Below are 6,000 nucleotides of genomic sequence, written 5' to 3'. Positions count from 1 at the left end.
GATTTTACAAACTCATTTCTATTTAGCACTAATTGTCTACTATTTTGGATATACTGAAGGACCTGTTGGTTGTAAGTTTTGGCAACTATCAATAAAACCACTAAAAACATTTATTTGCAGAAGTAAGATTTGAATGCTTTTAGGTAAATGCCGAAAAGCATGATTGCTGATCATATGGTAAGAATATGTTCATTTTTATTAGAAACTGCCAGGCTGCTTTCTAAAGTACCTGCACAATCTTGCATTCCCACTGAAAAAGAATGAAAATTTCTGTGGCTTCAAAATCTTTGTGGCATGCCTGGCACTATAGTAAGTCTTTTTTTTTTTTTTTTTTAATGTTCTGAAATGTCATATTTAAACAGATATCCCGAAACTGGCCATGATCACAAATACACATTACTTAAAAATTTGTAGACATACCCATGCAAAACTCATACTCAGGTTTCTCTAAAGATAGAAATACATGCCATTGTCACTTTTTACAAAATATTCAGTAGCACATTACCCCCTCGGCATATATCCATACACAGTTTTTGAGTGCTTGTAATTTTTAATTTTACTCTAGAAGACCTTTCAGAAATTATAAATTAAAAGGTATATGACAGGCCTATGCCAGTGAGAAAAAATAGCCACTCAAAATGTTTGTGTTGGCAGAGTGGCTCAAGTGGTAGTGAGCCTGAGGCCCTGAGTTCAAACCCCAATATGGAAAAAAAGAAAGTCTGTACCTTGTATTATTATCTTTTCCTTATGCACATGTAATATAAGGTTTTTTAAAGCAATGCTCAAATTCTCCCATATCATAATTGTTAAAGCAAGTCTTCACTTAACTACTTGAATGCTTTTCAAATACATTTCATATTTTTTAGAAATACTGACATGTTTAAAAATATTGCCACTTAATGTTGAAGTAAAATTCATGTTACCTAAAATTACCTATTTTATTGTGTGCATTCATTACAGTTACAATACTGTGCAAGTATTGCTTCTGTCTAGCTCCACATAATTTTAATTACCACATAGGAAACACTGTATCTATTAAGTAATCATTCCCCCTACCTGTCTGCCCAGCCACTAGCAACCAGTACTCTGCTTTGTGCCCGTAAGGAGTTACTGGTGCTGGGTTCATATAAATGCAATCATCAGAAGACATGGCCTTTTGTGTATTAGTTACAGAGGATGTCTTCAAAGTTCATGCATGTAGTAAGATACATAAATATTTCATTGCTTTCCATGGCTGAATAATAAATATCCTCTGAACCTACACAGATCAGGTGTGCTGGGCGCTTGGATGTAGACGCACAACAGCCTCGTTACTTTTTTATTTCTCTTCTTTTACTTTGCTTTTCTCTACACTTTAAAACCTTCTTCTTTCCTATTCTTTATTTTTTTTTTTCATTTTTCTTTTATTATTCATATGTGCATACAAGGCTTGGTTTATTTCTCCCCCCTGCCCCCACCCCCTCCCTTACCACCCACTCCACCCCCTCCCGCTCCCCCCCCTCAATACCCAGCAGAAACTATTTTGCCCTTATCTCTAATTTTGTTGTAGAGAGAGTATAAGCAATAATAGGAAGGAACAAGGGGTTTTGCTGGTTGAGATAAGGATAGCTATACAGGGCATTGACTCACATTGATTTCCTGTGCATGGGTGTTACCTTCTAGGTTAATTCTTTTTAATCTAACCTTTTCTCTAGTTCCTGGTCCCCTTTTCCTATTGGCCTCAGTTGCTTTAAGGTATCTGCTTTAGTTTCTCTGCATTAAGGGCAACAAATGCTAGCTAGTTTTTTAGGTGTCTTACCTATCCTTACCCCTCCCTTGTGTTGGGTATTGTCAGTCCTGTACCTTCATTATCCTTTAATTTCTATGGTCTATTCTAAGTCTTCAGTCTCTTCATATAAACTTTAGAACCCTTTTGTTGATATATCTACAAATTTGCTGGATTCTTGTTGAGATTGTTTTAAATCTAAGTTGCAAGTTGAGCAGTATTAACATATTAACATTATTTAGTATTCTCATATATGAACTCATAATGTCTGTCTATTCAGTTTCTTGACTTTTTCAGAATTTTATAGTTTTCCTCACTTATTGTACATATATTGTTACATTTGTACCTGGCTACTTCTTCTTGGGTGCTAATGTAAATGGTATTGTGTTTTTAATTGCAAATTCCATTTGTTCATTGCTGGAAATAATATTTGTTCATTTTAAATTCCATTCGTTCATTATAGGAAAGGAATTGACTTTTGTATATGAACCTTAAACACTTATTAGTTCTAGAAGTTTTTGGTTGATTCTTTTGGATTTTGTTCTTAGATAATTATCATCGGCATAAAAATACAGCTTTATTTATTTCCAATCTGTAAACCTTTTATTTTCTTTTCAAATCTTAGTGCTAGGACTTCTGCTATGATGATGAAAGATTATGATGAGAGAAGACAGTTTTACCTTGTTCCTTAACTTACTAAAAAAGCTTTGAGTTTTTTGCCATTAAGTATGAAGTTACTATAGGTTTTTGAAGATATTACTAGATACCAATATCTTGAGGAAGACCACAACAATTCCTAGTTTACTGAAAATTTTTATAATGAATGGATTTGAGGTTTTGTCAAAAACCTCTCTATCAATTGATGTGATCGTATAATTTATCTTTTTTAGACTGTTGAAGTGATGGATTACGAAGATGTTGAATTATGCTTATATACTTGGGATAAATTCTACTTGGTTATAGTGTATTACTCATATTACAGTTTTTTGCATTGGATCTGCATCTATGTTCACGAGTAATATTGGACTGTAGTTTTCTTTTCTTCTAATATTTTTGTTTAGTTTTGGTACTGTAATAATTCTGGCCTCATAGAATGAGTTAGGAAGTATTCCCATTAATTCTGTGTTCTACAACTGATTGTAGAGAATTGGTATAATAGCTTCCTTAAATGTTTGGTAGAATTTACCCTTAAATTGATCTGGGTTTGGTGTTTTCTGTTTTGGAAATTTATTATTTATTCAATTCATTTAATAGTTATATGTCTATTCAGATTGTCTATTGTTTCTTGAATTTTGTCAGATTCTGTTTTTTAAGGAATAGACCCATTTCATCTAGGTTGTTAAGGTTGTGGGCAAAGAGATGCTGATAACATTCTTCATTTAACTTTCTAATGTCCATGAAATCTGTAGCAATATCCCCCTTTACATTTCTGACATTAGAAATTAATGTACTTTATTTTCTTAACCTGGCTAGATGCTTGTCAATTTTATTGATCTTTTCAAAGAAACACATTTGAGTTTCAGTTACTTTCTGTGTGGATTTCCTTTTTCAATTTTAAAATTTCTTATCTTGTTCTTACTTCATATTTAACTTGTTCTTCTTTTTCTCATTCCTGCAGTGAAAAATTTAGATGATTGATTTTAGATCTTTTTTCTTTTCTAATATATCTACTCAATGAAATCTATAAATTTCCCTCTTAGAATTGCTTTTGTTGCATCCCACATATTTTGATAAGCTGTGTTTTCATTTTCATTTTGTTCAAAATATTTTAAAAATTTCTCTTGAGATTTCTTTGGTGTATGTGTTATTTGAAGTATGTCATCTAATTCCATGTATTTTGGAATTTTCCAGTTATCTTTATGTTATTTCTAGTTTAATTCCTTGTGGTCTAAGAGCAAACATTATATGATTTCTATCTTTAAAATTTTGTTAAGATAGGGTTTGTGGTCTAGAATGTAGGATATCTTGGTAGATATCCTCCATGTGCTATCACATGGATATCCTTCCATGTGAGCTTGAGAAGTATGTATATTTTACTGTTGTTGGCTGAAGTAGTCTATATAAATATCAATTATATTCAGTGGACTGATGGGTTTGCTGATGTTAGGTGTGTCCTTAATGCATTTTCTGCCTGGTACATCTGTGCATATCTGACAGAGATGTATAGAAGTTCCCAACTATGATAATAGATTCATCAATTTCTCCTTGATGTTCTTTCCTTTTGTCCCTTACATATTTTGTTGTTGTCCTATCAGGTGCATACACATCAAGATTGTTTTTATCTCTCTGCAGAATTAACTTTGTTATCATTATGTAATATTCCTGTTTATCCCAAATAACTCTTTGTTCTGAAGTAGCTGCATTTGAAATTAATATAACTGTCCTTATTTCTTTGGTAAGTGTTATTTTCAAACCCATGTGACTGACATGAAGTGGAGTCACAAAGGAATCAAGTTTGGTTTATGGAGAGTTGGGTTTTTGGAGAATGTTTTGTAAAAATTCAATTTTTTAGATCTGTTAATGAGTTGGCACATGTCATGTACTTCATACATCCTAAAATGTAGTTTTTAATAATCTTAAAAAGGCATGTTAATATACATATTGTTTAACCATTGCTTCATGTAATATTTATTAAATTGTAGTTTGTAACTTAGTACCAAAGGATATGTTAGATTTCTAACAAGCTTTAATGGTGAATTTTTAGATTTTGAAATTCTGAGCTATTGAACTAGTCCCACAAATATTTTACTTTCATAATTTTGAAAGTGATGAAATAATTTAGCACATTAAGCTTCTTAAAGGCATTGGAATTTTTAGAGAATATTGTCTTTAAAAGCAATGTGGAAAATTGTGTCATTAAATTATTTCACTTAATTATGCTAATGATATATTTTTAATATCAATTTACTTTTTTTTTTTTCACTTCTAACAGGGATGTTAATTTTAGCTTGGAAATAAGGATACTTTTAAAACATACACTTTAAGTCTCCTATTTATCTCATATAATTTTTAACTTCCTTAAGTTCTTGGTTTATGTAAACCATACTTGAAATTTTAAAGAATATACCATAATTCCATACCTTTTCTGATTTGGATTCATGATAGGAAATTTAAAAATACATTTTATGTACATTTAGTGATAATGAATATGGAATAAGAATTACCATACCAAAATATATTATTTTGTTCTCTAGATAGATGTTATTGAGAAGACACATTGTTTTTACTTTATTCATTTTATCATTCTTTTCCTTTTTCTATAATTCATCACTTGATTTCCTTTTTTATAATTGAAATAATCCTATTTTGATAATGGTACATAAGAAGTATTATAGAGAAAATTAAAATGATGCTATATAAAAAGGCAACATTAAAAAGTAGATAGATTTTACTTCAGTCAAATGTAAATGGAGGAAAACTGAGAAAGACATTTGCTAGCTAAATGTCAAAAGATTAAAATCCGTGATATAGTAGGAGTCATTAAAAATTTCTAAGAAAATGTATATCACTAGGACCATTAGAAAAATTAAAATTAAAAAAAGAACAGTATAGCAATATATTCTTGTTGCCGGTGTTTTCTTCAAATACATCTATACGTCTGAGGGTGTAGCTCAAGTGATAGAGTGCTTATCTCACAAGCACAAGGCCCTGAGTTCAATCTCTAATACTGCAAAAAGAAAAAAAAAAAAAACATATGTAACCAGATTCCAAGATAAGTTTGTGCCTTCGGCCCTAAAATACAGTTTTTCTATCTAAAAGACAAAGCCATAAAAATGTAGTTTAATAGGGGAATATTTATATAAAAATTTCACTCCTGAATGTACATTACTCCTGCATGTTTTTTTGTTTGGCAGTACTGGGGTTTAAACTCAGAGCCTCATGGTTGCTAGTCAGGTGCTCTACCACTTAAGCCATTCCACCAGCCCTTTTTAGCATTGAGTGTTTTCAAGATGGGGTCTTGTGAACTATTTGCCTGGGACGGCTTTGAACCATGATCTTCCTGATCTCTCTCCTGAGTAGCTAGGATTACAGTGTGAGCCACAGGTGCCCAACACTCCTGCATTCTTGAGGTAATCGTTTAGTATGATTATATGTATGAAACAACTCCTTATAATCTTATCACCAAAGCACAACATTGCAAGCTTATTTTAATGACTTTCAACCAATATATTTATAAACCTGAATGCAGTTTATGAAAACATGTTTAGTGGTTCAAGAAATGAAAACTAATAGCT

This window comes from Castor canadensis, chromosome 8 (assembly GCF_047511655.1).
Source record: "Castor canadensis chromosome 8, mCasCan1.hap1v2, whole genome shotgun sequence".
NCBI lineage: Eukaryota > Metazoa > Chordata > Mammalia > Rodentia > Castoridae > Castor > Castor canadensis.
The sequence above is the reverse complement of the archived record's forward strand: the minus strand, read 5'-3'. Positions refer to the sequence as shown.